General features: G+C 41.5%; 70 non-coding genes across 70 annotated transcripts; all 70 read left to right on the plus strand.

Annotated features, from left to right (window-relative positions):
- Positions 1–78: 78 nt before the first annotated feature.
- On the plus strand, positions 79–197 carry LOC145633804 (5S ribosomal RNA). The gene has a single exon (XR_014113105.1). It is a non-coding gene; the product is annotated as a 5S ribosomal RNA (ribosomal RNA).
- A 200-nt stretch (positions 198–397) lies between these two features.
- On the plus strand, positions 398–516 carry LOC145633880 (5S ribosomal RNA). The gene has a single exon (XR_014113177.1). It is a non-coding gene; the product is annotated as a 5S ribosomal RNA (ribosomal RNA).
- A 199-nt stretch (positions 517–715) lies between these two features.
- LOC145633833 (5S ribosomal RNA) lies at positions 716–834 on the plus strand. The gene has a single exon (XR_014113132.1). It is a non-coding gene; the product is annotated as a 5S ribosomal RNA (ribosomal RNA).
- Positions 835–1,033: 199 nt separating this feature from the next.
- On the plus strand, positions 1,034–1,152 carry LOC145633826 (5S ribosomal RNA). The gene has a single exon (XR_014113125.1). It is a non-coding gene; the product is annotated as a 5S ribosomal RNA (ribosomal RNA).
- Positions 1,153–1,351: 199 nt separating this feature from the next.
- LOC145634066 (5S ribosomal RNA) lies at positions 1,352–1,470 on the plus strand. Its single transcript, XR_014113355.1, has one exon. It is a non-coding gene; the product is annotated as a 5S ribosomal RNA (ribosomal RNA).
- A 201-nt stretch (positions 1,471–1,671) lies between these two features.
- On the plus strand, positions 1,672–1,790 carry LOC145633724 (5S ribosomal RNA). Its single transcript, XR_014113029.1, has one exon. It is a non-coding gene; the product is annotated as a 5S ribosomal RNA (ribosomal RNA).
- A 201-nt stretch (positions 1,791–1,991) lies between these two features.
- Positions 1,992–2,110, plus strand: LOC145634047 (5S ribosomal RNA). The gene has a single exon (XR_014113337.1). It is a non-coding gene; the product is annotated as a 5S ribosomal RNA (ribosomal RNA).
- A 196-nt stretch (positions 2,111–2,306) lies between these two features.
- On the plus strand, positions 2,307–2,425 carry LOC145633948 (5S ribosomal RNA). Its single transcript, XR_014113242.1, has one exon. It is a non-coding gene; the product is annotated as a 5S ribosomal RNA (ribosomal RNA).
- Positions 2,426–2,623: 198 nt separating this feature from the next.
- Positions 2,624–2,742, plus strand: LOC145634005 (5S ribosomal RNA). Its single transcript, XR_014113296.1, has one exon. It is a non-coding gene; the product is annotated as a 5S ribosomal RNA (ribosomal RNA).
- A 202-nt stretch (positions 2,743–2,944) lies between these two features.
- Positions 2,945–3,063, plus strand: LOC145633725 (5S ribosomal RNA). Its single transcript, XR_014113030.1, has one exon. It is a non-coding gene; the product is annotated as a 5S ribosomal RNA (ribosomal RNA).
- Positions 3,064–3,246: 183 nt separating this feature from the next.
- LOC145634048 (5S ribosomal RNA) lies at positions 3,247–3,365 on the plus strand. The gene has a single exon (XR_014113338.1). It is a non-coding gene; the product is annotated as a 5S ribosomal RNA (ribosomal RNA).
- A 195-nt stretch (positions 3,366–3,560) lies between these two features.
- Positions 3,561–3,679, plus strand: LOC145633922 (5S ribosomal RNA). Its single transcript, XR_014113217.1, has one exon. It is a non-coding gene; the product is annotated as a 5S ribosomal RNA (ribosomal RNA).
- A 198-nt stretch (positions 3,680–3,877) lies between these two features.
- LOC145633819 (5S ribosomal RNA) lies at positions 3,878–3,996 on the plus strand. The gene has a single exon (XR_014113119.1). It is a non-coding gene; the product is annotated as a 5S ribosomal RNA (ribosomal RNA).
- A 199-nt stretch (positions 3,997–4,195) lies between these two features.
- Positions 4,196–4,313, plus strand: LOC145633947 (5S ribosomal RNA). Its single transcript, XR_014113241.1, has one exon. It is a non-coding gene; the product is annotated as a 5S ribosomal RNA (ribosomal RNA).
- Positions 4,314–4,511: 198 nt separating this feature from the next.
- Positions 4,512–4,630, plus strand: LOC145633950 (5S ribosomal RNA). The gene has a single exon (XR_014113244.1). It is a non-coding gene; the product is annotated as a 5S ribosomal RNA (ribosomal RNA).
- Positions 4,631–4,828: 198 nt separating this feature from the next.
- LOC145634012 (5S ribosomal RNA) lies at positions 4,829–4,947 on the plus strand. Its single transcript, XR_014113303.1, has one exon. It is a non-coding gene; the product is annotated as a 5S ribosomal RNA (ribosomal RNA).
- A 199-nt stretch (positions 4,948–5,146) lies between these two features.
- On the plus strand, positions 5,147–5,265 carry LOC145633940 (5S ribosomal RNA). Its single transcript, XR_014113235.1, has one exon. It is a non-coding gene; the product is annotated as a 5S ribosomal RNA (ribosomal RNA).
- Positions 5,266–5,463: 198 nt separating this feature from the next.
- On the plus strand, positions 5,464–5,582 carry LOC145634053 (5S ribosomal RNA). Its single transcript, XR_014113343.1, has one exon. It is a non-coding gene; the product is annotated as a 5S ribosomal RNA (ribosomal RNA).
- A 198-nt stretch (positions 5,583–5,780) lies between these two features.
- LOC145633913 (5S ribosomal RNA) lies at positions 5,781–5,899 on the plus strand. The gene has a single exon (XR_014113209.1). It is a non-coding gene; the product is annotated as a 5S ribosomal RNA (ribosomal RNA).
- A 199-nt stretch (positions 5,900–6,098) lies between these two features.
- Positions 6,099–6,217, plus strand: LOC145633683 (5S ribosomal RNA). The gene has a single exon (XR_014112988.1). It is a non-coding gene; the product is annotated as a 5S ribosomal RNA (ribosomal RNA).
- A 199-nt stretch (positions 6,218–6,416) lies between these two features.
- On the plus strand, positions 6,417–6,535 carry LOC145633258 (5S ribosomal RNA). The gene has a single exon (XR_014112595.1). It is a non-coding gene; the product is annotated as a 5S ribosomal RNA (ribosomal RNA).
- Positions 6,536–6,736: 201 nt separating this feature from the next.
- On the plus strand, positions 6,737–6,854 carry LOC145633991 (5S ribosomal RNA). The gene has a single exon (XR_014113283.1). It is a non-coding gene; the product is annotated as a 5S ribosomal RNA (ribosomal RNA).
- A 200-nt stretch (positions 6,855–7,054) lies between these two features.
- Positions 7,055–7,173, plus strand: LOC145633828 (5S ribosomal RNA). Its single transcript, XR_014113127.1, has one exon. It is a non-coding gene; the product is annotated as a 5S ribosomal RNA (ribosomal RNA).
- A 197-nt stretch (positions 7,174–7,370) lies between these two features.
- On the plus strand, positions 7,371–7,489 carry LOC145633877 (5S ribosomal RNA). Its single transcript, XR_014113174.1, has one exon. It is a non-coding gene; the product is annotated as a 5S ribosomal RNA (ribosomal RNA).
- Positions 7,490–7,687: 198 nt separating this feature from the next.
- On the plus strand, positions 7,688–7,806 carry LOC145634010 (5S ribosomal RNA). The gene has a single exon (XR_014113301.1). It is a non-coding gene; the product is annotated as a 5S ribosomal RNA (ribosomal RNA).
- A 198-nt stretch (positions 7,807–8,004) lies between these two features.
- LOC145633961 (5S ribosomal RNA) lies at positions 8,005–8,123 on the plus strand. Its single transcript, XR_014113254.1, has one exon. It is a non-coding gene; the product is annotated as a 5S ribosomal RNA (ribosomal RNA).
- A 200-nt stretch (positions 8,124–8,323) lies between these two features.
- On the plus strand, positions 8,324–8,442 carry LOC145634030 (5S ribosomal RNA). Its single transcript, XR_014113320.1, has one exon. It is a non-coding gene; the product is annotated as a 5S ribosomal RNA (ribosomal RNA).
- Positions 8,443–8,642: 200 nt separating this feature from the next.
- LOC145633705 (5S ribosomal RNA) lies at positions 8,643–8,760 on the plus strand. Its single transcript, XR_014113010.1, has one exon. It is a non-coding gene; the product is annotated as a 5S ribosomal RNA (ribosomal RNA).
- Positions 8,761–8,957: 197 nt separating this feature from the next.
- Positions 8,958–9,076, plus strand: LOC145633900 (5S ribosomal RNA). The gene has a single exon (XR_014113197.1). It is a non-coding gene; the product is annotated as a 5S ribosomal RNA (ribosomal RNA).
- Positions 9,077–9,276: 200 nt separating this feature from the next.
- LOC145633901 (5S ribosomal RNA) lies at positions 9,277–9,395 on the plus strand. Its single transcript, XR_014113198.1, has one exon. It is a non-coding gene; the product is annotated as a 5S ribosomal RNA (ribosomal RNA).
- Positions 9,396–9,593: 198 nt separating this feature from the next.
- Positions 9,594–9,711, plus strand: LOC145633898 (5S ribosomal RNA). The gene has a single exon (XR_014113195.1). It is a non-coding gene; the product is annotated as a 5S ribosomal RNA (ribosomal RNA).
- Positions 9,712–9,910: 199 nt separating this feature from the next.
- LOC145633970 (5S ribosomal RNA) lies at positions 9,911–10,029 on the plus strand. Its single transcript, XR_014113262.1, has one exon. It is a non-coding gene; the product is annotated as a 5S ribosomal RNA (ribosomal RNA).
- A 199-nt stretch (positions 10,030–10,228) lies between these two features.
- Positions 10,229–10,347, plus strand: LOC145634001 (5S ribosomal RNA). Its single transcript, XR_014113292.1, has one exon. It is a non-coding gene; the product is annotated as a 5S ribosomal RNA (ribosomal RNA).
- Positions 10,348–10,546: 199 nt separating this feature from the next.
- Positions 10,547–10,665, plus strand: LOC145633867 (5S ribosomal RNA). Its single transcript, XR_014113165.1, has one exon. It is a non-coding gene; the product is annotated as a 5S ribosomal RNA (ribosomal RNA).
- Positions 10,666–10,862: 197 nt separating this feature from the next.
- Positions 10,863–10,981, plus strand: LOC145633946 (5S ribosomal RNA). Its single transcript, XR_014113240.1, has one exon. It is a non-coding gene; the product is annotated as a 5S ribosomal RNA (ribosomal RNA).
- Positions 10,982–11,179: 198 nt separating this feature from the next.
- Positions 11,180–11,297, plus strand: LOC145633982 (5S ribosomal RNA). Its single transcript, XR_014113274.1, has one exon. It is a non-coding gene; the product is annotated as a 5S ribosomal RNA (ribosomal RNA).
- Positions 11,298–11,495: 198 nt separating this feature from the next.
- Positions 11,496–11,614, plus strand: LOC145634063 (5S ribosomal RNA). The gene has a single exon (XR_014113352.1). It is a non-coding gene; the product is annotated as a 5S ribosomal RNA (ribosomal RNA).
- A 201-nt stretch (positions 11,615–11,815) lies between these two features.
- Positions 11,816–11,934, plus strand: LOC145634038 (5S ribosomal RNA). Its single transcript, XR_014113328.1, has one exon. It is a non-coding gene; the product is annotated as a 5S ribosomal RNA (ribosomal RNA).
- A 199-nt stretch (positions 11,935–12,133) lies between these two features.
- On the plus strand, positions 12,134–12,252 carry LOC145633888 (5S ribosomal RNA). Its single transcript, XR_014113184.1, has one exon. It is a non-coding gene; the product is annotated as a 5S ribosomal RNA (ribosomal RNA).
- Positions 12,253–12,451: 199 nt separating this feature from the next.
- LOC145634039 (5S ribosomal RNA) lies at positions 12,452–12,570 on the plus strand. Its single transcript, XR_014113329.1, has one exon. It is a non-coding gene; the product is annotated as a 5S ribosomal RNA (ribosomal RNA).
- A 147-nt stretch (positions 12,571–12,717) lies between these two features.
- On the plus strand, positions 12,718–12,836 carry LOC145633791 (5S ribosomal RNA). Its single transcript, XR_014113092.1, has one exon. It is a non-coding gene; the product is annotated as a 5S ribosomal RNA (ribosomal RNA).
- A 196-nt stretch (positions 12,837–13,032) lies between these two features.
- On the plus strand, positions 13,033–13,151 carry LOC145633902 (5S ribosomal RNA). Its single transcript, XR_014113199.1, has one exon. It is a non-coding gene; the product is annotated as a 5S ribosomal RNA (ribosomal RNA).
- Positions 13,152–13,351: 200 nt separating this feature from the next.
- Positions 13,352–13,469, plus strand: LOC145634062 (5S ribosomal RNA). Its single transcript, XR_014113351.1, has one exon. It is a non-coding gene; the product is annotated as a 5S ribosomal RNA (ribosomal RNA).
- A 198-nt stretch (positions 13,470–13,667) lies between these two features.
- Positions 13,668–13,786, plus strand: LOC145634041 (5S ribosomal RNA). Its single transcript, XR_014113331.1, has one exon. It is a non-coding gene; the product is annotated as a 5S ribosomal RNA (ribosomal RNA).
- Positions 13,787–13,988: 202 nt separating this feature from the next.
- Positions 13,989–14,107, plus strand: LOC145633820 (5S ribosomal RNA). Its single transcript, XR_014113120.1, has one exon. It is a non-coding gene; the product is annotated as a 5S ribosomal RNA (ribosomal RNA).
- Positions 14,108–14,305: 198 nt separating this feature from the next.
- Positions 14,306–14,424, plus strand: LOC145634002 (5S ribosomal RNA). Its single transcript, XR_014113293.1, has one exon. It is a non-coding gene; the product is annotated as a 5S ribosomal RNA (ribosomal RNA).
- A 199-nt stretch (positions 14,425–14,623) lies between these two features.
- Positions 14,624–14,742, plus strand: LOC145633486 (5S ribosomal RNA). Its single transcript, XR_014112810.1, has one exon. It is a non-coding gene; the product is annotated as a 5S ribosomal RNA (ribosomal RNA).
- A 199-nt stretch (positions 14,743–14,941) lies between these two features.
- Positions 14,942–15,060, plus strand: LOC145634064 (5S ribosomal RNA). The gene has a single exon (XR_014113353.1). It is a non-coding gene; the product is annotated as a 5S ribosomal RNA (ribosomal RNA).
- A 198-nt stretch (positions 15,061–15,258) lies between these two features.
- Positions 15,259–15,377, plus strand: LOC145633730 (5S ribosomal RNA). Its single transcript, XR_014113034.1, has one exon. It is a non-coding gene; the product is annotated as a 5S ribosomal RNA (ribosomal RNA).
- A 194-nt stretch (positions 15,378–15,571) lies between these two features.
- Positions 15,572–15,690, plus strand: LOC145633875 (5S ribosomal RNA). The gene has a single exon (XR_014113172.1). It is a non-coding gene; the product is annotated as a 5S ribosomal RNA (ribosomal RNA).
- Positions 15,691–15,888: 198 nt separating this feature from the next.
- LOC145633821 (5S ribosomal RNA) lies at positions 15,889–16,007 on the plus strand. Its single transcript, XR_014113121.1, has one exon. It is a non-coding gene; the product is annotated as a 5S ribosomal RNA (ribosomal RNA).
- A 199-nt stretch (positions 16,008–16,206) lies between these two features.
- Positions 16,207–16,325, plus strand: LOC145633889 (5S ribosomal RNA). The gene has a single exon (XR_014113185.1). It is a non-coding gene; the product is annotated as a 5S ribosomal RNA (ribosomal RNA).
- Positions 16,326–16,524: 199 nt separating this feature from the next.
- LOC145633497 (5S ribosomal RNA) lies at positions 16,525–16,643 on the plus strand. The gene has a single exon (XR_014112820.1). It is a non-coding gene; the product is annotated as a 5S ribosomal RNA (ribosomal RNA).
- Positions 16,644–16,842: 199 nt separating this feature from the next.
- LOC145634006 (5S ribosomal RNA) lies at positions 16,843–16,961 on the plus strand. Its single transcript, XR_014113297.1, has one exon. It is a non-coding gene; the product is annotated as a 5S ribosomal RNA (ribosomal RNA).
- Positions 16,962–17,160: 199 nt separating this feature from the next.
- LOC145633732 (5S ribosomal RNA) lies at positions 17,161–17,279 on the plus strand. The gene has a single exon (XR_014113036.1). It is a non-coding gene; the product is annotated as a 5S ribosomal RNA (ribosomal RNA).
- A 196-nt stretch (positions 17,280–17,475) lies between these two features.
- On the plus strand, positions 17,476–17,594 carry LOC145633744 (5S ribosomal RNA). Its single transcript, XR_014113047.1, has one exon. It is a non-coding gene; the product is annotated as a 5S ribosomal RNA (ribosomal RNA).
- Positions 17,595–17,795: 201 nt separating this feature from the next.
- LOC145633989 (5S ribosomal RNA) lies at positions 17,796–17,914 on the plus strand. Its single transcript, XR_014113281.1, has one exon. It is a non-coding gene; the product is annotated as a 5S ribosomal RNA (ribosomal RNA).
- Positions 17,915–18,110: 196 nt separating this feature from the next.
- LOC145633899 (5S ribosomal RNA) lies at positions 18,111–18,229 on the plus strand. Its single transcript, XR_014113196.1, has one exon. It is a non-coding gene; the product is annotated as a 5S ribosomal RNA (ribosomal RNA).
- A 196-nt stretch (positions 18,230–18,425) lies between these two features.
- On the plus strand, positions 18,426–18,544 carry LOC145633931 (5S ribosomal RNA). The gene has a single exon (XR_014113226.1). It is a non-coding gene; the product is annotated as a 5S ribosomal RNA (ribosomal RNA).
- A 197-nt stretch (positions 18,545–18,741) lies between these two features.
- LOC145633876 (5S ribosomal RNA) lies at positions 18,742–18,860 on the plus strand. Its single transcript, XR_014113173.1, has one exon. It is a non-coding gene; the product is annotated as a 5S ribosomal RNA (ribosomal RNA).
- Positions 18,861–19,058: 198 nt separating this feature from the next.
- LOC145633687 (5S ribosomal RNA) lies at positions 19,059–19,177 on the plus strand. The gene has a single exon (XR_014112992.1). It is a non-coding gene; the product is annotated as a 5S ribosomal RNA (ribosomal RNA).
- Positions 19,178–19,373: 196 nt separating this feature from the next.
- On the plus strand, positions 19,374–19,492 carry LOC145633727 (5S ribosomal RNA). Its single transcript, XR_014113032.1, has one exon. It is a non-coding gene; the product is annotated as a 5S ribosomal RNA (ribosomal RNA).
- A 96-nt stretch (positions 19,493–19,588) lies between these two features.
- On the plus strand, positions 19,589–19,707 carry LOC145633670 (5S ribosomal RNA). Its single transcript, XR_014112975.1, has one exon. It is a non-coding gene; the product is annotated as a 5S ribosomal RNA (ribosomal RNA).
- A 197-nt stretch (positions 19,708–19,904) lies between these two features.
- Positions 19,905–20,022, plus strand: LOC145634003 (5S ribosomal RNA). The gene has a single exon (XR_014113294.1). It is a non-coding gene; the product is annotated as a 5S ribosomal RNA (ribosomal RNA).
- A 196-nt stretch (positions 20,023–20,218) lies between these two features.
- LOC145634015 (5S ribosomal RNA) lies at positions 20,219–20,337 on the plus strand. The gene has a single exon (XR_014113306.1). It is a non-coding gene; the product is annotated as a 5S ribosomal RNA (ribosomal RNA).
- Positions 20,338–20,536: 199 nt separating this feature from the next.
- On the plus strand, positions 20,537–20,655 carry LOC145633671 (5S ribosomal RNA). Its single transcript, XR_014112976.1, has one exon. It is a non-coding gene; the product is annotated as a 5S ribosomal RNA (ribosomal RNA).
- Positions 20,656–20,854: 199 nt separating this feature from the next.
- On the plus strand, positions 20,855–20,973 carry LOC145633688 (5S ribosomal RNA). The gene has a single exon (XR_014112993.1). It is a non-coding gene; the product is annotated as a 5S ribosomal RNA (ribosomal RNA).
- Positions 20,974–21,170: 197 nt separating this feature from the next.
- Positions 21,171–21,289, plus strand: LOC145633962 (5S ribosomal RNA). Its single transcript, XR_014113255.1, has one exon. It is a non-coding gene; the product is annotated as a 5S ribosomal RNA (ribosomal RNA).
- Positions 21,290–21,487: 198 nt separating this feature from the next.
- On the plus strand, positions 21,488–21,606 carry LOC145633846 (5S ribosomal RNA). The gene has a single exon (XR_014113145.1). It is a non-coding gene; the product is annotated as a 5S ribosomal RNA (ribosomal RNA).
- Positions 21,607–21,803: 197 nt separating this feature from the next.
- Positions 21,804–21,922, plus strand: LOC145633681 (5S ribosomal RNA). Its single transcript, XR_014112986.1, has one exon. It is a non-coding gene; the product is annotated as a 5S ribosomal RNA (ribosomal RNA).
- The last annotated feature ends 62 nt before the right edge of the window (positions 21,923–21,984 follow it).

Raw genomic sequence — 21,984 nt, forward strand, 5'->3', positions numbered from 1 at the left:
CGGGCACAAAGTTACGGCATTTCGAAGGAAATCAGAGGCTGGAAAGGGTATAAATACAAAATAGCGCAATAAGTAAATGGGTGCGATCATACCAGCACTAATGCACCGGATCCCATCAGAACTCCGCAGTTAAGCGTTCTTGGGTGAGAGTAGTACTAGGATGGGTGACCTCCTGGGAAGTCCTCGTGTTGCACCCCTTTTTTGCCGAATTCGTAATTTTTATTTGTTTTCGGTTATTTTGAGATGGGAAATGGTTTGGGACGCGTAAATCTCGAAAAAAAAACCAATTTGAAAAAAAAAAATGTTTAATTCGGACGATCGGGCACAAAGTTACGGCATTTCGAAGGAAATCAGAGGCTGGAAAGGGTATAAATACAAAATAGCGCAATAAGCAAATGGGTGCGATCATACCAGCTCTAATGCACCGGATCCCATCAGAACTCCGCAGTTAAGCGTTCTTGGACGAGAGTAGTACTAGGATGGGTGACCTCCTGGGAAGTCCTCGTGTTGCACCCCTTTTCTGCCGAATTCGTAATTTTTATTTGTTTTCGGTTATTTTGAGATGGGAAATAGTTTGGGACGCGTAGATCTCGAAAAAAAAACCAATTTGAAAAAAAAAATAATTAATTCGGACGATCGGGCACAAAGTTACGGCATTTCGAAGGAAATCAGAGGCTGGAAAGGGTATAAATACAAAATAGCGCAATAAGTAAATGGGTGCGATCATACCAGCACTAATGCACCGGATCCCATCTGAACTCCGCAGTTAAGCATGCTTGAGCGAGAGTAGTACTAGGATGGGTGACCTCCTGGGAAGTCCTCGTGTTGCACCCCTTTTTTGCCGAATTCGTAATTTTTATTTGTTTTCGGTTATTTTGAGATGGGAAATGGTTTGGGACGCGTAGATCTCGAAAAAAAAACCAATTTGAAAAAAAAAATGTTTAATTCGGACGATCGGGCACAAAGTTACGGCATTTAGAAGGAAATCAGAGGTTGGAAAGGGTATAAATACAAAATAGCACATTAAGTAAATGGGTGCGATCATACCAGCACTAATGCACCGGATCCCATCAGAACTCCGCAGTTAAGCGTGCTTGGGCGAGAGTAGTACTAGGATGGGTGACCTCTTTGGCAGTCCTCGTGTTGCACCCCTTTTTTGCCGAATTCGTAATTTTTATTTGTTTTCGGTTATTTTGAGATGGGAAATGGTTTGGGACGCGTAGATCTCGAAAAAAAAACCAATTTGAAAAACAAAATGTTTAATTCGGACGATCGGGCACAAAGTTACGGTATTTCGAAGGAAATCAGAGCCTGGAAAGGGTATAAATACAAAATAGCGCAATAAGTAAATGAGTGCGATCATACCAGTACTAATGCACCGGATTCCATCAGAACTCCGCATTTAAGCAGGCTTGGGCGAGAGTAGTACTAGGATGGGAGACCTCCTGGGAAGTCCTCGTGATGCACCCCTTTTCTGCCGAATTCGTAATTTTTATTTGTTTTCGGATATTTTGAGATGGGAAATGGTTTGGGACGCGTTGGTCTCAAAAAAAAAAAAAACAATTTGAAAAAAAAATGTTTAATTCGGACGATTGGGCACAAAGTTACGGCATTTCGAAGGAAATCAGAGGCTGGAAAGGGTATAAATACAAAATAGCGCAATAAGTAAATGGGTGCGATCATACCAGCACTAATGCACCGGATCCCATCAGAACTCCGCAGTTAAGCGTGCCTGGGCGAGAGTAGTACTAGGATGGGTGACCTCCTGGAAAGTCCTCGTGTTGCACCCCTTTTCTGCCGAATTCGTAATTTTTATTTGTTTTCGGTTATTTTGAGATGGGAATTCGTTTGGGACGCGTAGATCTCAAAAAAAAAAAACAATTTGAAAAAAAAAAATATTTTATTCGGACGATCGGGTACAAAGTTACGGCATTTCGAAGGAAATCAGGGGCTGGAAAGGGTATAAATACAAAATAGCGCAATAAGTAAATGGGTGCGATCATACCAGCACTAATGCACCATATCCCATTAGAACTCCGCAGTTAAGCAGGCTTGGGCGAGAGTAGTACTAGGATGGGTGACCTCCTGGGAAGTCCTCGTGTTGCACTCCTTTTCTACCGAATTCGTAATTTTTATTTGTTTTCGGATATATTGAGATGGCAAATGGTTTGGGACGCGTAGATCTCAAAAAAAAAAAATTAGAAAAAAAAATGTTTAATTCGGACGATCGAGCACAAAGTTACGGCATTTCAAAGGAAATTAGAGGCTGGAAAGGGTATAAATACAAAATAGCGCAATAAGTAAATGGGTGCGATCATACCAGCACTAATGCACCGGATCCGATCAGAACTCCGCAGTTAAGCGTTCTTGGGCGAGAGTAGTACTAGGACGGGTGACCTCCTGGGAAGTCCTCGTGTTGCACTCCTTTTTTGCCGAATTCATAATTTTTATTTGTTTTTGGTTATTTTGAGATGGAAAATGGTTTGGGACGCGTAGATCTCGAAAAAAAAAACAATTTGAAAAAAAAATGTTTAATTCGGACGATCGGGCACAAAGTTACGGCATTTCGAAGGAAATCAGAGGCTGGAAAGGGTATAAGTACAAAATAGCGAAATAAGTAAATGGGTGCGATCATACTAGCACTAATGCAACGGATCCCATCAGAACTCCGCAGTAAAGCGTGCTTTGGCGAGAGTAGTACTATGATGGGTGATCTCCTGGGAAGTCCTCGTGTTGCACCCTTTTTTCTGCCGAATTCGTAATTTTTATTTGTTTTCGGTTATTTTAAGATGGGAAATAGTTTGGGACGCGTAGATCTCGAAAAAAAAAAACCAATTTGAAAAAAAAAATGTTTAATTCGGACGATCGGGCACAAAGTTACGGCATTTCGAAGGAAATCAGAGGCTGGAAAGGGTATAAATACAAAATAGCGCAATAAGTAAATGGGTGCGATCATACCAGCACTAATGCACCGGATCCCATCAGAACTCCGCAGTTAAGCGTGCCTGGGCGAGAGTAGTACTAGGATGGGTGACCTCCTGGAAAGTCCTCGTGTTGCACCCCTTTTCTGCCGAATTAGTAATTTTTATTTGTTTTCGGTTATTTTGAGATGGGAAATCGTTTGGGACGCGTAGATCTCAAAAAAAAAAAATATTTTATTCGGAAGATCGGGTACAAAGTTACGACATTTCGAAGGAAATCAGGGGCTGGAAAGGGTATAAATACAAAATAGCGCAATAAGTAAATGGGTGCGATCATACCAGCACTAATGCACCGTATCCCATTAGAACTCTGCAGTTAAGCGTGCTTTGGCAAGAGTAGTACTAGGATGGGTGACCTCCTGGGAAGTCCTCGTGTTGCACCCCTTTTCTGCTGAATTCGTAATTTTTTTTTGTTTTTGATTATTTTGAGATGGGAAATGGTTTGGGACGCGTAGATAAAAAAAAACCAATTTGAAAAAAAAAATGCTTGATTCGGACGATCGGGCACAAAGTTACAGCATCTCGAAGGAATTCAGGGGCTGGAAAGGGTATAAATACAAAATAGCGCAATAAGTAAATGGGTGCGATCATACCAGCACTAATGCACCGGATTCCATCAGAACTCCGCAGTTAAGCAGGCTTGGGCGAGAGTAGTACTAGGATGGGTGACCTCCTGGGAAGTCCTCGTGTTGCACTCCTTTTCTGCCGAATTCGTAATTTTTATTTGTTTTCGGATATATTGAGATGGCAAATGGTTTGGGACGCGTAGATCTCAAAAAAAAAAAAAATTAGAAAAAAAAATGTTTAATTCGGACGATCGTGCACAAAGTTACGGCATTTCAAAGGAAATTAGAGGCTGGAAAGGGTATAAATACAAAATAGCGCAATAAGTAAATGGGTGCGATCATACCAGCACTAATGCACCGGATCCCATCAGAACTCCGCAGTTAAGCGTTCTTGGGCGAGAGTAGTACTAGGACGGGTGACCTCCTGGGAAGTCCTCGTGTTGCACTCCTTTTTTGCCGAATTCATAATTTTTATTTGTTTTTGGTTATTTTGAGATGGAAAATGGTTTGGGACGCGTAGATCTCGAAAAAAAAAACCAATTTGAAAAAAAAATGTTTAATTCGGACGATCGGGCACAAAGTTACGGCAATTCGAAGGAAATCAGAGGCTAGAAAGGGTATAAATACAAAATAGCGCAATAAGTAAATGGGTGCGATCATACCAGCACTAATGCACCGGATCCTATCAGAACTCCGCAGTTAAGCGTGCTTGGGCGAGAATAGTACTAGGATGGGTGACCTCCTGAAAGTCCTCGTGTTGCACCCCTTTTCTGCCGAATTCGTAATTTTTATTTGTTTTCGGTTATTTTGAAATAGGAAATGGTTTGGGACGCGTAGATCTCGAAAAAAAAACCAATTTGAAAAAAAAATGTTTAATTCGGACGATCGGGCACAAAGTTACGGTATTTCGAAGGAAATCAGAGGGTGGAAAGGGTATAAATACAAAATAGCGCAATAAGTAAATGGGTGCGATCATACCAGCACTAATGCACCGGATCCCATCAGAACTTTGCAGTTAAGCGTTCTTGGGCGAGAGCAGTACTAGGATGGGTGACCTCCTGGGAAGTCCTCGTGTTGCACCCTTTTTTTGCCGAATTCGTAATTTTTATTTGTTTTCGGTTATTTTGAGATGGGAAATGGTTTGGGACGTGTAGATCTCAAAAAAAAAACAATTTGAAAAAAAAAATGTTTAATTAGGACGATCGGGTACAAAGTTACGGCATTTCGAAGGAAATCAGGGGCTGGAAAGAGTATAAATACAAAATAGCGCAATAAGTAAATGGGTGCGATCATACCAACACTAATGCACCGGATCCTATCAGAACTCAGCAGTAAAGCGTGCTTGGGCGAGAGTAGTACTAGGATGGGTGACCTCCTGGGAAGTCCTCGTGTTGCACCCCTTTTCTGCTGAATTCGTAATTTTTATTTGTTTTCGGTTATTTTGTGATGGGAAATGGTTTGGGACGCGTAGATCTAAAAAAAAAAACCAATTTGAAAAAAAAAATGTTTAATTTGGACGATCGGGCACAAAGTTACGGCATTTCGAAGGAAATCAGGGGCTGGAAAGGGTATAAATACAAAATAGCACAATAAGGAAATGGGTGCAATCATACCAGCACTAATGCACCGGATTCCATCAGAACTCCGCAGTTAAGCGTGCTTGGGCGAGAGTAGTAATAGGATAGGTGACCTCCTGGGAAGTCCTCGTGTTGCACCCCTTTTCTGCCGAATTCGTAATTTTTATTTGTTTTCGGATATTTTGAGATGGAAAATGGTTTGGGACGCGTAGATCTCAAAAAAAAAAACAATTTGAAAAAAAAATGTTTAATTCAGACGATCGGGGACAAAGTTACGGCATTTCGAAGGAAATCAGGGGCTGGAAAGGGTATAAATACAAAATAGCGCAATAAGTAAATGAGTGCGATCATACCAGCACTAATGCACCGGATCCCATCAGAACTCATCAGTTAAGCGTGCTTGGGCGAGAGTAGTGTTAGGATGGGTGACCTCCTGGGAAGTCCTCGTGTTGCACCCCTTTTCTGCCGAATTCGTAATTTTTATTTGTTTTCGGTTATTTTGAGATGGGAAATGGTTTGAAACGCGTAGATCTCAAAAAAAAAACAATTTGAAAAAAAAAATGTTTAATTCAGACGTACGGGTACAAAGTTACGGCATTTCGAAGGAAATCAGGGGCTGGAAAGGGTATAAATACAAAATAGCGCAATAAGTAAATGGGTGCGATCATACCAGCACTATTGCACCGGATCCCATCAGAACTCCGCAGTTAAGCGTTCTTGGGCGAGAGTAGTACTAGGATGGGTGATCTACTGGGAAGTCCTCGTGTTGCACCCCTTTTCTGCCGAATTCGTAATTTTTATTTGTTTTCGGTTATTTTGAGATGAGAAATGGTTTGGGACGCGTAGATCTCGAAAAAAAAACCAATTTGAAAAAAAAAATGTTTAATTCGGACGATCGGGCACAAAGTTACGGCATTTCGAAGGAAATCAGAGGCTGGAAAGGGTATAAATACAAAATAGCGCAATAAGTAAATGGGTGTGATCATACCAGCACTAATGCACCGGATCCCATCAGAACTCCGCAGTTAAGCGTGCTTGGGCGAGAGTAGTACTAGGATGGGTGACCTCCTGGGAAGTCCTCGTGTTGCACCTCTTTTCTGCCGAATTCGTAATTTTTATTTGTTTTCGTATATATTTTGAGATGGGAATTGGTTTGGGATGCGTAGATCTAAAAAAAAAACAATTTGAAAAAAAAAATGTTTAATTCGGACGATCGGGTACAAAGTTACGGCATTTCGTAAGAAATCAGAGGCTGGAAAGGGTATAAATACAAAATAGCGCAATACGTAAATGGGTGCGATCATACCAGCACTAAAGCACCGGATCCCATCAGAACTCCGCAGTTAAGCGTGCTTGGGCGAGAGTAGTACTAGGATGGGTGACCTCCTGGGAAGTCCTCGTGTTGCACCCCTTTTCTGCCGAATTCGTAATTTTTATTTGTTTTCGGTTATTTTGAGATGGGAAATGGTTTGGAACGCGTAGATCTCAAAAAAAAAAAACAATTTGAAAAAAAACAATGTTTAATTCAGACGATCGGGTACAAAGTTACGGCATTTCGAAGGAAATCAGGGGCTGGAAAGGGTATAAATACAAAATAGCGCAATAAGTAAATGGATGGATCATACCAGCACTATTGCACCGGATCCCATCAGAACTCCGCAGTTAAGCGTGCTTGGGCGAGAGTAGTACTAGGATGGGTGACCTCCTGGGAAGTCCTCGTGTTGCACCCCTTTTCTGCCGAATTCGTAATTTTTATTTGTTTTCGTATATATTTTGAGATGGGAAATGGTTTGGGATGCGTAGATCTCAAAAAAAAAACAATTTGAAAAAAAAAATGTTTAATTCGGACGATCGGGTACAAAGTTACGGCATTTCGAAGGAAATCAGAGGCTGAAAAGGGTATAAATACAAAATAGCGCAATACGTAAATGGGTGCGATCATACCAGCACTAATGCACCGGATCCCATCAGAACTCAGCAGTTAAGCGTGCTTGGGCGAGAGTAGTACTAGGATGGGTGACCTCCTCGGAAGTCCTCGTGTTGCACCCTTTTTCTGCTGAATTCGTAATTTTTATTTGTTGTCGGTTATTTTGAGATGGGAAATGGTTTGGGACGCTTAGATCTAAAAAAAAAACCAATTTGAAAAAAAAATGTTTGATTCGGACGATCGGGCACAAAGTTACGGCATTTCGAAGGAAATCAGGGGCTAGAAAGGGTATAAATACAAAATAGCACAATAAGTAAGTGGGTGCGATCATACCAGCACTAATGCACCGGATCCCATCAGAACTCATCAGTTAAGCGTGCTTGGGCGAGAGTAGTACTAGGATGGGTGACCTCCTGGGAAGTCCTCGTGTTGCACCCCTTTTCTGCCGAATTCGTAATTTTTATTTGTTTTCGGTTATTTTGAGATGGGAAATGGTTTGGGACGCGTAGATCTAAAAAAAAAAACCAATTTGAAAAAAAAATGTTTAATTCGGACGATCGGGCACAAAGTTACGGCATTTCGAAGGAAATCAGGGGCTGGAAAGGGTATAAATACAAAATAGCACATTAAGTAAATGGGTGCGATCATACCAGCACTAATGCACCGGATCCCATCAAAACTCCGCAGTGACGCGTGCTTGGGCGAGAGTAGTACTAGGATGGGTGACCTCCTTAGAAGTCCTCGTGTTGCACCCCTTTTTTGCCGAATTCGTAATTTTTATTTGTTTTCGGTTATTTTGAGATGGGAAAGGGTTTGGGACGCGTAGATCTAAAAAAAAAAACCAATTTGAAAAAAAAATGTTTAATTCGGACGATCGGGCACAAAGTTACGGCATTTCGAAGGAAATCAGGAGCTGGAAAGGATATAAATACAAAATAGCACAATAAGTAAATGGGTGCGATCATACCAGCACTAATGCACCGGATTCCATCAGAACTCCGCAGTTAAGCAGGCTTGGGCGAGAGTAGTACTAGGATGGGTGACCTCTTGGGAAGTCCTCGTGTTGCACCCGTTTTCTGCCGAATTCGTAATTTTTATTTGTTTTTGGATATTTTGAGATGGGAAATGGTTTGGGATGCGTAGATCTCAAAAAAAAAAAACAATTTGAAAAAAAAAATGTTTAATTCGGACGATCGGCTACAAAGTTACGGGATTTCGAAGGAAATCAGGGGCTGGAAAGGGTATAAATACAAAATAGCGCAATAAGTAAATGGGTGCGATTATACCAGTTTTAATGCACCAGATCCCATCAGAACTCCGCAGTTAAGCGTGCTTGGGCGAGAGTAGTACTAGGATGGGTGACCTCCTGGGAAGTCCTCTTGTTGCACCCCTTTTTTGCCGAATTCGTAATTTTTATTTGTTTTCGGTTATTTTGAGATGAGAAATGGTTTGGAACGCGTAGATCTCGAAAAAAAAAACCAATTTGAAACAAAAAATGTTTAATTCGGACGATCGGGCACAAAGTTACGGCATTTCGAAGGAAATCAGAGGCTGGAAAGGGTATAAATACAAAATAGCACAATAAGTAAATGGGTGCGATCATACCAGCACTAATGCACCGGATCCCATCAGAACTCCGCAGTTAAGCGTGCCTGGGCGAGAGTAGTACTAGGATGGGTGACCTCCTGGGAAGTCTTGTGTTGCACCCCTTTTCTACCGAATTCGTAATTTTTATTTGTTTTCGGTTATTTTGAGATGGGAAATGGTTTGGGACGCGTAGATCTAAAAAAAAAACAATTTGAAAAAAATAATGTTTAATTCGGACGATCGGGTACAAAGTTACGGCATTTCGAAGGAAATCAGGGGCTGGAAAGGGTATAAATACAAAATAGCGCAATAAGTAAATGGGTGCGATCATACCAGCATTAATGCACCGGATCCCATCATAACTCCGCAGTTAAGCGTGCTTGGGCGAGAGTAGTACTAGGCTGGGTGACCTCCTGGGAAGTCCTCGTGTTGCACCCCTTTTCTGCGGAATTCGTAATTTTTATTTGTTTTCGGTTATTTTGAGATGGGAAATTGTTTGAGACACGTAGATCGAAAAAAAAAAACCAATTTGAAAAAAAAAAATGTTTGATTCGGACGATCTGGCACAAAGTTACGGCATCTCGAAGGAAATCAGGGGCTGGAAAGGGTATAAATACAAAATAGCGCAATAAGTAAATGGGTGCGATCATACCAGCATTAATGCACCGGATCCCATCATAACTCCGCAGTTAAGCGTGCTTGGGCGAGAGTAGTACTAGGCTGGGTGACCTCCTGGGAAGTCCTCGTGTTGCACCCCTTTTCTGCGGAATTCGTAATTTTTATTTGTTTTCGGTTATTTTGAGATGGGAAATTGTTTGAGACGCGTAGATCTAAAAAAAAAACCAATTTGAAAAAAAAAATGTTTGATTCGGACGATCTGGCACAAAGGTACGGCATCTCGAAGGAAATCAGGGGCTGGAAAGGGTATAAATACAAAATAGCGCAATAAGTAAATGGGTGCGATCATACCAGCACTAATGCACCGGATCCCATCAGACTCCGCAGTGAAGCGTGCTTGGGCGAGAGTAGTACTAGGATGGGTGACCTCCTGGGAAGTCCTCGTGTTGCACCCCTTTTCTACCGAATTCGTAATTTTTATTTGGTTTCGGTTATTTTGTGATGGGAAATGGTTTGGAACGCGTAGATTTCAAAAAAAAAAACAATTTGAAAAAAAAAATGTTTAATTCGGACGATCGGGTACAAAGTTACGGCATTTCGAAGGAAATCAGGGGCTGGAAAGGGTATAAATACAAAATAGCGCAATAAGTAAATGGGTGCGATCATACCAGCACTAATGCACTGGATCCCATCAGAACTCCGCAGTTTAGCGTGCTTGGGCGAGCGTAGTACTAGGATGGGTGACCTCCTTAGAAGTCCTCGTGTTGCACCCCTTTTTTGCCGAATTCGTAATTTTTATTTGTTTTCGGTTATTTTTAGATGGGAAAGGGTTTGGGACGCGTAGATCTAAAAAAAAAAACCAATTTGAAAAAAAAAATGTTTAATTCGGACGATCGGCTACAAAGTTACGGGATTTCGAAGGAAATCAGGGGCTGGAAAGGGTATAAATACAAAATAGCGCAATAAGTAAATGGGTGCGATTATACCAGCTTTAATGCACCAGATCCCATCAGAACTCCGCAGTTAAGCGTGCTTGGGCGAGAGTAGTACTAGGATGGGTGACCTCCTGGGAAGTCCTCTTGTTGCACCCCTTTTTTGCCGAATTCGTAATTTTTATTTGTTTTCGGTTATTTTGAGATGAGAAATGGTTTGGAACGCGTAGATCTCGAAAAAAAAACCAATTTGAAACAAAAAATGTTTAATTCGGACGATCGGGCACAAAGTTACGGCATTTCGAAGGAAATCAGAGGCTGGAAAGGGTATAAATACAAAATAGCACAATAAATAAATGGGTGCGATCATACCAGCACTAATGCACCGGATCCCATCAGACCTCCGCAGTTAAGCGTGCCTGGGCGAGAGTAGTACTAGGATGGGTGACCTCCTGGGAAGTCCTCTTGTTGCACCCCTTTTCTGCCGAATTCGTAATTTTTATTTGTTTTCGGTTATTTTGAGATGGGAAATGGTTTGGGACGCGTAGATCTCAAAAAAAAACAATTTGAAAAAACAAATGTTTAATTCGGACGATCAGGTACAAAGTTACGGCATTTCGAAGGAAATCAGGGGCTGGAAAGGGTATAAATACTAAATAGCGCAATAAGTAAATGGGTGCGATCATACCAGCATTAATGCACCGGATCCCATCATAACTCCGCAGTTAAGCGTGCTTGGGCGAGAGTAGTACTAGGCTGGGTAACCTCCTGGGAAGTCCTCGTGTTGCACCCCTTTTCTGCGGAATTCGTAATTTTTATTTGTTTTCGGTTATTTTGAGATGGGAAATTGTTTGAGACGCGTAGATCTAAAAAAAAAACCAATTTGAAAAAAAAAATGTTTGATTCGGACGATCTGGCACAAAGGTACGGCATCTCGAAGGAAATCAGGGGCTGGAAAGGGTATAAATACAAAATAGCGCAATAAGTAAATGGGAGCGATCATACCAGCATTAATGCACCGGATCCCATCAGACTCCGCAGTGAAGCGTGCTTGGGCGAGAGTAGTACTAGGATGGGTGACCTCCTGGGAAGTCCTCGTGTTGCACCCCTTTTCTACCGAATTCGTAATTTTTATTTGGTTTCGGTTATTTTGTGATGGGAAATGGTTTGGAACGCTTAGATCTCAAAAAAAAAACAATTTGAAAAAAAAAATGTTTAATTCGGACGATCGGGTACAAAGTTACGGCATTTCGAAGGAAATCAGGGGCTGGAAAGGGTATAAATATAAAATAGCACAATAAGTAAATGGGTGAGATCATACCAGCACTAATGCACCGGATTCCATCAGAACTCCGCAGTTAAGCAGGCTTGGGCAAGAGTAGTACTAGGATGGGTGATCTCCTGGGAAGTCCTCGTGTTGCACCCCTTTTCTGCCGAATTCGTAATTTTTATTTGTTTTTGGATATTTTGAGATGTGAAATGGTTTGGGACGCGTAGATCTCAAAAAAAAAAAAACAATTTGAAAAAAAAAATGTTTAATTCGGACGATCGGGTACAAAGTTACGGCATTTCGAAGGAAATTAGAGGCAGGAAAGGGTATAAATACAAAATAGCGCAATAAGTAAATGGGTGCGATCATACCAGCAATAATGCACTGGATCCCATCAGAACTCCGCAGTTTAGCGTGCTTGGGCGAGCGTAGTACTAGGATGGGTGACCTCCTTAGAAGTCCTCGTGTTGCACCCCTTTTTTGCCGAATTCGTAATTTTTATTTGTTTTCGGTTATTTTGAGATGGGAAATGGTTTGGGACGCATAGATTTAAAAAAAAAAACCAATTTGAAAAAAAAAATGTTTGATTCGGACGATCGGGCACAAAGTTACGGCATCTCGAAGGAAATCAGGGGCTAGAAAGGGTATAAATACAAAATAGCGCAATAAGTAAATGGGTGCGATCATACAAGCACTAATGTACCGGATCCCATCAGAACTCCGCAGTTAAGCGTGCTTGGGCGAGAGTAGTACTAGGATGGGTGACCTCCAGGGAAGTCCTCGTGTTGCACCCCTTTTTTGCCGAATTCGTAATTTTTATTTGTTTTCGGTTATTTTGAGATGAGAAATTGTTTGGAACGCGTAGATCTCGAAAAAAAAACCAATTTGAAACAAAAAATGTTTAATTCGGACGATCGGGCACAAAGTTACGGCATTTCGAAGGAAATCAGAGGCTGGAAAGGGGATAAATACAAAATAGCGCAATAAGTAAATGGGTGTGATCATACCAGCACTAATGCACCGGATCCCAACAGAACTCCGCAGTTACGCGTGCTTGGGCGAGAGTAGTACTAGGATGGGAGACCTTCTGGGAAGTCCTCGTGTTGCACCGGGAAATGGTTTGGGACGCGTAGATCTAAAAAAAAACCAATTTGAAAAAAAAAATGTTTGATTCAGACGATCGAGCACAAAGTTACGGCATTTCGCAGGAAATTAGGGGCTGAAAAGGGTATAAATACAAAATAGCACAATAAGTAAATGGGTGCGATCATACCAGCACTAATGCACCGGATCCCATCAGAACTCCGCAGTTAAGCGTGCTTGGGGGAGAGTAGTACTAGGATGGGTGACCTCCTGGGAAGTCCTCGTGTTGCACCCTTTTTCTGCCGAATTCGTAATTTTTATTTGTTTTCGGTTATTTTGAGATGGGAAATGGTTTGGGACGCGTAGATGAAAAAAAAAACAATTTGAAAAAAAAAAAGTTTAATTCGGACGATCGGGTACAAAGTTACGGCATTTCGAAGGAAATCAGGGGCTGGAAAGGATATAAATACAAAATAGCGCAATTAGTAAATGGGTGCGATCATACCAGCACTAATGCACCGGATCTCATTAGAACTCCGCAGTTAAGCGTGCTTGGGCGAGGGTAGTACTAGGATGGGTGACCTCCTGGGAAGTGCTCGTGTTTCACCCCTTTTTTGCCGAATTAGTAATTTTTATTTGTTTTCGGTTATTTTGAGATGGGAAATGCTTTGGGACGCGTAGATCTCAAAAAAAAAAAACAATTTGAAAAAAAAAATGTTTAATTCGGACGATCGTGTACAAAGTTACGGCATTTCGAAAGAAATCAGGGGCTGGAAAGGGTATAAATACAAAATAGCGCAATAAGTAAATGGGTGCGATCATACCAGCATTAATGCACTGGATCCCATCAGAACTCCGCAGTTTAGCGTGCTTGGGCGAAATAGTACTAGGATGGGTGACCTCCTTAGAAGTCCTCGTGTTGCACCCCTTTTTTGCCGAATTCGTAATTTTTATTTGTTTTCGGTTATTTTGAGATGGGAAATGGTTTGGGACGCGTAGATCTAAAAAAAAAACCAATTTGAAAAAAAAAATGTTTAATTCGGACGATCGGGCACAAAGTTACGGCATTTCGAAGGAAATTAGGGGCTGGAAAGGGTATAAATATAAAATAGCACAATAAGTAAATGGGTGAGATCATACCAGCACTAATGCACCGGATTCCATCAGAACTCCGCAGTTAAGCAGGCTTGGGCGAGAGTAGTACTAGGATGGGTGATCTCCTGGGAAGTCCTCGTGTCGCACCCCTTTTCTGCCGAATTCGTAATTTTTATTTGTTTTTGGATATTTTGAGATGTGAAATGGTTTGGGACGCGTAGATCTCAAAAAAAAAAAAAACAATTTGAAAAAAAAAATGTTTAATTCGGACGATCGGGTACAAAGTTACGGCATTTCGAAGGAAATCAGAGGCAGGAAAGGGTATAAATACAAAATAGCGCAATACGTAAATGGGTGCGATCATACCAGCACTAATGCACCGGATCCCATCAGAACTCAGCAGTTAAGCGTGCTTGGGCGAGAGTAGTACTAGGATGGGTGACCTCCTCGGAAGTCCTCGTGTTGCACCCCTTTTCTGCTGAATTCGTAATTTTTATTTGTTTTCGGTTATTTTGAGATGGGAAATGGTTTGGGACGCGTAGATCTAAAAAAAAAACAAATTTGAAAAAAAAAATGTTTGATTCGGACGATCGGGGACGAAGTTACGGCATTTCGAAGGAAATCTGGGGCTGGAAAGGGTATAAATACAAAATAGCACAATAAGTAAGTGGGTGCGATCATACCAGCACTAATGCACCAGATCCCATCAGAACTTCGCAGTGAAGTGTGCTTGTGCGAGAGTAGTACTAGGATGGGTGACCTCCTGGGAAGTCCTCGTGTTGCACCCCTTTTTTGTCGAATTTGTAATTTTTATTTGTTTTCAGTTATTTTGAGATGGGAAATGATTTGGGACGCGTAGATCTCAAAAAAAAAATCAATTTGAAAAAAAAAATGTTTAATTCGGACGATCGGGTACAAAGTTACAGCATTTCGAAGGAAATCAGGGGCTGAAAAGGGTATAAATACAAAATAGCGCAATACGTAAATGGGTGCGATCATACCAGCACTAATGCACCGGATCCCATCAGAACTCCGCAGTTAAGCGTGCTTGGGCGAGAGTAGTACTAGGATGGGTGACCTCCTGGGAAGTCCTCGTGTTGCACCCCTTTTTTGCCGAATTCGTAATTTTTATTTGTTTTCGGTTATTTTGAGATGGGAAATGGTTTGGGACGCGTAGATCTCAAAAAAAAAAACAAAATTGAAAAAAAAATATTTTATTCAGACGATCGGGTACAAAGTTACGGCATTTCGAAGGAAATCAGGGGCTGGAAAGGGTATAAATACAAAATAGCACAATAAGTAAATGGGTGCAATCATACCAGCACTAATGCACCGGATCCCATCAGAACTCCGCAATTAAGCGTGCTTGGGCAAGAGTAGTGTTAGGATGGGTGACATCTTGGGAAGTCCTCGTGTTGCACCCCTTTTCTGCTGAATTCGTAATTTTTATTTGTTTTCGGTTATTTTGAGATGGGAAATGGTTTATGACGCATAGATTTAAAAAAAAAACCAATTTGAAAAAAAAAATGTTTGATTCGGACGATCGGGCACAAAGTTACGGCATCTCGAAGGAAATCAGGGGCTGGAAAGGGTATAAATACAAAATAGCGCAATAAGTAAATGGGTGCGATCATACCAGCACTAATGCACCGGATCCCATCAGAACTCCGCAGTTAAGCGCGCTTGGGCGAGAATAGTACTAGGATGGGTGACCTCCTGGGAAGTCCTCGTGTTGCACCCCTTTTCTGCTGAATTCGTAATTTTTATTTGTTTTCGGTTATTTTGAGATGGGAAATAAACTGGGACGCGTAGATCTAAAAAAAACCAATTTGAAAAAAAATGTTTAATTCGGACGATCAGGCACAAAGTTACGACATTTCGAAGGAAATCAGAGGCTGGAAAGGGTATAAATACAAAATAGCGCAATAAGTAAATGGGTGTGATCATACCAGCACTAATGCACCGGATCCCATCAGAACTCCGCAGTTAAGCGTGCTTGGGCAAGAGTAGTGCTAGGATGGGTGACCTCCTGGGAAGTCCTCGTGTTGCACCCCTTTTCTGCTGAATTCGTAATTTTTATTTGTTTTCGGTTATTTTGAGATGGGAAATGGTTTGGGACGCATAGATTTAAAAAAAAAACCAATTTGAAAAAAAAAATGTTTGATTCGGACGATCGGGCACAAAGTTACGGCATCTCGAAGGAAATCAGGAGCTGGAAAAGGTATAAATACAAAATAGCGCAATAAGTAAATGGGTGCGATCATACCAGCACTAATGCACCGGATCCCATCAGAACTCAGCAGTTAAGCGTGCTTGGGCGAGAGTAGTACTAGGATGGGTGACCTCCTCGGAAGTCCTCGTGTTGCACCCCTTTTCTGCTGAATTCGTAATTTTTATTTGTTTTCGGTTATTTTGAGATGGGAAATGGTTTGGGACGCGTAGATCTAAAAAAAAAAACAAATTTGAAAAAAAAAATGTTTGATTCGGACGATCGGGGACAAAGTTACGGCATTTCGAAGGAAATCACGGGCTGGAAAGGGTATAAATACAAAATAGCACAATAAGTAAGTGGGTGCGATCATACCAGCACTAATGCACCAGATCCCATCAGAACTTCGCAGTGAAGTGTGCTTGGGCGAGAGTAGTACTAGGATGGGTGACCTCCTGGGAAGTCCTCGTGTTGCACCCCTTTTTTGTCGAATTTGTAATTTTTATTTGTTTTCAGTTATTTTGAGATGGGAAATGATTTGGGACGCGTAGATCTCAAAAAAAAAATCAATTTGAAAAAAAAAATGTTTAATTCGGACGATCGGGTACAAAGTTACAGCATTTCGAAGGAAATCAGGGGCTGAAAAGGGTATAAATACAAAATAGCGCAATACGTAAATGGGTGCGATCATACCAGCACTAATGCACCGGATCCCATCAGAACTCCGCAGTTAAGCGTGCTTGGGCGAGAGTAGTACTAGGATGGGTGACCTCCTGGGAAGTCCTCGTGTTGCACCCCTTTTTTGCCGAATTCGTAATTTTTATTTGTTTTCGGTTATTTTGAGATGGGAAATGGTTTGGGACGCGTAGATCTCAAAAAAAAAAACAAAATTGAAAAAAAAATATTTTATTCAGACGATCGGGTACAAAGTTACGGCATTTCGAAGGAAATCAGGGGCTGGAAAGGGTATAAATACAAAATAGCACAATAAGTAAATGGGTGCAATCATACCAGCACTAATGCACCGGATCCCATCAGAACTCCGCAGTTAAGCGTGCTTGGGCAAGAGTAGTGCTAGGATGGGTGACATCTTGGGAAGTCCTCGTGTTGCACCCCTTTTCTGCTGAATTCGTAATTTTTATTTGTTTTCGGTTATTTTGAGATGGGAAATGGTTTATGACGCATAGATTTAAAAAAAAAAACCAATTTGAAAAAAAAAATGTTTGATTCGGACGATCGGGCACAAAGTTACGGCATCTCGAAGGAAATCAGGGGCTGGAAAGGGTATAAATACAAAATAGCGCAATAAGTAAATGGGTGCGATCATACCAGCACTAATGCACCGGATCCCATCAGAACTCCGCAGTTAAGCGCGCTTGGGCGAGAATAGTACTAGGATGGGTGACCTCCTGGGAAGTCCTCGTGTTGCACCCCTTTTCTGCTGAATTCGTAATTTTTATTTGTTTTCGGTTATTTTGAGATGGGAAATAAACTGGGACGCGTAGATCTAAAAAAAACCAATTTGAAAAAAAAATGTTTAATTCGGACGATCGGGCACAATGTTACGGCATTTCGAAGGAAATCAGGGGCTGGAGAGGGTATAAATAATAAAATAGCGCAATAAGTAAATGGGTGCGATCATACCAGCACTAATGCACCGGATCCCATCAGAACTCTGAAGTTAAGCGTGCTTGGGCAAGAGTAGTACTAGGATGGGTGACCTCCTGGGAAGTCCTCGTGTTGCACCCTTTTTATGTTGAATTCGTAATTTTTATTTGTTTTCGGTTATTTTGAGAAGGGAAATGGTTTGGGACGCGTAGATAAAAAAAAAAAAACCGATTTGAAACAAAAAAATGTTTGATTCGGACGATCGGGCACAAAATTACGGCATTTCGATTGAAATCAGGGGCTGGAAAGGGTATGAATACAAAAATACCGCAATAAATAAATGGGTGCGATCATACCAGCAATAATGCACCGGATGCCATCAGAACTTCGCAGTTAAGCGTGCTTGGGCGAGAGTAGTACTAGGATGGGTGACCTCCTGGGAAGTCCTCGTGTTGCACCCCTTTTTTGCCGAATTCGTAATTTTTATTTGTTTTCGGTTATTTTGAGATGGGAAATGGTTTGGGACGCGTAGATCTAAAAAAAAACCAATTTGAAAAAAAAATGTTTGATTCGGACGATCGGGCACAAAGTTACGACATTTCGAAGGAACTCAGGGGTTGTAAAGGGTATAAATACAAAATAGCACAATAAGTAAATGGGTGCGATCATACCAGCACTAATGCACCGGATCCCATCAGAACTCCGCAGTTAAGTGTGCTTGGTCGAGAGTAGTACTAGGATGGGTGACCTCCTGGGAAGTCCTCGTGTTGCGCCTATTTTCTGCTGAATTCGTAATTTTTATTTGTTTTCGGTTATTTTGAGATGGGAAATGGTTTGGGACGCGTAGATCTAAAAAAAACCAATTTGAAAAAAAAAATTTTTGATTCGGATGATTGGGCACAAAGTTACGGCATTTCGAAGGAAATCAGGGGCTGGAAAGGGTATAAATACAAAATAGCACAATAAGTAAATGGGTGCGAACATACCAGCACTAATGCACCGGATCCCATCAAAACTCCGCAGTTAAGCGTGCCTGGGCGAGAGTAGTACTAGGATGGGTGACCTCCTGGGAAGTCCTCGTGTTGCACCTCTTTTCTGCTGAATTCGTAATTTTTATTTGTTTTCGGTTATTTTGAGATGGGAAATGGTTTGGGACGCGTAGATCTCGAAAAAAAAACCAATTTGAAAAAAAATGTTTAATTCGGACGATCAGGCACAAAGTTACGACATTTCGAAGGAAATCAGAGGCTGGAAAGGGTATAAATACAAAATAGCGCAATAAATAAATGGGTGTGATCATACCAGCACTAATGCACCGGATCCCATCAGAACTCCGCAGTTAAGCGTGCTTGGGCAAGAGTAGTGCTAGGATGGGTGACCTCCTGGGAAGTCCTCGTGTTGCACCCCTTTTCTGCTGAATTCGTAATTTTTATTTGTTTTCGGTTATTTTGAGATGGGAAATGGTTTGGGACGCATAGATTTAAAAAAAAAACCAATTTGAAAAAAAAAATGTTTGATTCGGACGATCGGGCACAAAGTTACGGCATCACGAAGGAAATCAGGAGCTGGAAAAGGTATAAATACAAAATAGCGCAATAAGTAAATGGGTGCGATCATACCAGCACTAATGCACCGGATCCCATCAGAACTCCGCAGTTAAGCGCGCTTGGGCGAGAGTAGTACTAGGATGGGTGACCTCCTGGGAAGTCCTCGTGTTGCACCCCTTTTCTGCTGATTTCGTAATTTTTATTTGTTTTCGGTTATTTTGAGGTGGGAAATAAATTGGGACGCGTAGATCTAAAAAAAACCAATTTGAAAAAAAAATGTTTAATTCGGACGATCGGGCACAATGTTACGGCATTTCGAAGGAAATCAGGGGCTGGAAAGGGTATAAATAATAAAATAGCGCAATAAGTAAATGGGTGCGATCATACCAGCACTAATGCACCGGATCCCATCAGAACTCCGAAGTTAAGCGTGCTTGGGCAAGAATAGTACTAGGATGGGTGACCTCCTGGGAAGTACTCGTGTTGCACCCCTGTTTGATTCGGACGATCGGGCACAAAATTACGGCATTTCGATTGAAATCAGGGGCTGGAAAGGGTATGAATACAAAAATACCGCAATAAATAAATGGGTGCGATCATACCAGCACTAATGCACCGGATCCCATCAGAACTTCGCAGTTAAGCGTGCTTGGGCGAGAGTAGTACTAGGATGGGTGACCTCCTGGGAAGTCCTCGTGTTGCACCCCTTTTTTGCCGAATTCGTAATTTTTATTTGTTTTCGTTTATTTTGAGATGGGAAATGGTTTGGGACGCGTAGATCTAAAAAAAAACCAATTTGAAAAAAAAAATGTTTGATTCGGACGATCGGGCACAAAGTTACGACATTTCGAAGGAACTCAGGGGCTGGAAAGGGTATAAATACAAAATAGCACAATAAGTAAATGGGTGCGATCATACCAGCACTAATGCACCGGATCCCTCAGAACTCCGCAGTTAAGCGTGCTTGGTCGAGAGTAGTACTAGGATGGGTGACCTCCTGGGAAGTCCTCGTGTTGCACCTCTTTTCTGCTGAATTTGTAATTTTTATTTGTTTTCGGTTATTTTGAGATAGGAAATGGTTTGGGACGCGTAGATCTAAAAAAAACCAATTTGAAAAAAAAAATGTTTCATTCGGACGATTGGGCACAAAGTTACGGCATTTCGAAGGAAATCAGGGGCTGGAAAGGGTATAAATACAAAATAGCACAATAAGTAAATGGGTGCGAACATACCAGCACTAATGCACCGGATCCCATCAGAACTCTGCAGTTAAGCGTGCCTCGGCGAGAGTAGTACTAGGATGGGTGACCTCTTGGGAAGTCCTCGTGTTGCACCTCTTTTCTGCTGAATTCGTAATTTTTATTTGTTTTCGGTTATTTTGAGATGGGAAATGGTTTGGGACTCGTAGATAAAAAAAAAAAACCAATTTGAAAAAAAAAATGTTTGATTCAGACGATCGGGCACAAAATTACAGCATTTCGATTGAAATCAGGGGCTGGAAAGGGTATGAATACAAAAATACCGCAATAAATAAATGGGTGCGATCATACCAGCACTAATGCACCGGATCCCATCAGAACTTCGCAGTTAAGCGTGCTTGGGCGAGAGTAGTACTAGGATGGGTGACCTCCTGGGAAGTCCTCGTGTTGCACCCCTTTTTTGCCGAATTCGTAATTTTTATTTGTTTTCGGTTATTTTGAGATGGGAAATGGTTTGGGACGCGTAGATCTAAAAAAAAAACAAATTTGAAAAAAAAAATGTTTGATTCGGACGATCGGGCACAAAATTACGGCATTTCGATTGAAATCAGGGGCTGGAAAGGGAATGAATACAAAAATACCGCAATAAATAAATGGGTGCGATCATACCAGCACTAATGCACCGGATCCCATCAGAACTTCGCAGTTAAGCGTGCTTGGGCGAGAGTAGTACTAGGATGGGTGACCTCCTGGGAAGTCCTCGTGTTGCACCCTTTTTTTGCCGAATTCGTAATTTTTATTTGTTTTCGGTTATTTTGAGATGGGAAATGGTTTGGGACGCGTAGATCTAAAAAAAAACCAATTTGAAAAAAAAAATGTTTGATTCGGACGATCGGGCACAAAGTTACGACATTTCGAAGGAACTCAGGGGCTGGAAAGGGTATAAATACAAAATAGCACAATAAGTAAATGGGTGCGATCATACCAGCACTAATGCACCGGATCCCATCAGAACTTCGCAGTGAAGCGTGCTTGGGCAAGAGTAGTGCTAGGATGGGTGACCTCCTGGGAAGTCCTCGTGTTGCACCCCTTTTCTGCTGAATTCGTAATTTTTATTTGTTTTCGGTTATTTTGAGATGGGCAATGGTTTGGGACGCATAGATTTAAAAAAAAACCAATTTTAAAAAAAAAAATATTTGATTCGGACGATCGGGCACAAAGTTACGGCATCTCGAAGGAAATCAGGGGCTGGAAAGGGTATAAATACAAAATAGCGCAATAAGTAAATGGGTACGATCATACCAGCACTAATGCACCGGATCCCATCAGAACTCCGCAGTTAAGCGCGCTTGGGCGAGAGTAGTACTAGGATGGGTGACCTCCTGGGAAGTCCTCGTGTTGCACCCCTTTTCTGCTGAATTCGTAATTTTTATTTGTTTTCGGTTATTTTGAGATGGGAAATAAATTGGGACGCGTAGATCTAAAAAAAACCCAATTTGAAAAAAAAATGTTTAATTCGGACGATCGGGCACAATGTTACGGCATTTCGAAGGAAATCAGGGGCTGGAAAGGGTATAAATAATAAAATAGCGCAATAAGTAAATGGGTGCGATCATACCAGCACTAATGCACCGGATCCCATCAGAACTCCGAAGTTAAGCGTGCTTGGGCAAGAGTAGTACTAGGATGGGTGACCTCCTGGGAAGTACTCGTGTTGCACCCCTTTTATGCTGAATTCGTAATTTTTATTTGTTTTCGGTTATTTTGAGAAGGGAAATGGTTTGG

The sequence above is a fragment of the Chenopodium album genome, chromosome 5 (assembly GCF_948465745.1).
Source record: "Chenopodium album chromosome 5, dcCheAlbu1.1, whole genome shotgun sequence".
Classification (NCBI taxonomy): domain Eukaryota; kingdom Viridiplantae; phylum Streptophyta; class Magnoliopsida; order Caryophyllales; family Amaranthaceae; genus Chenopodium; species Chenopodium album.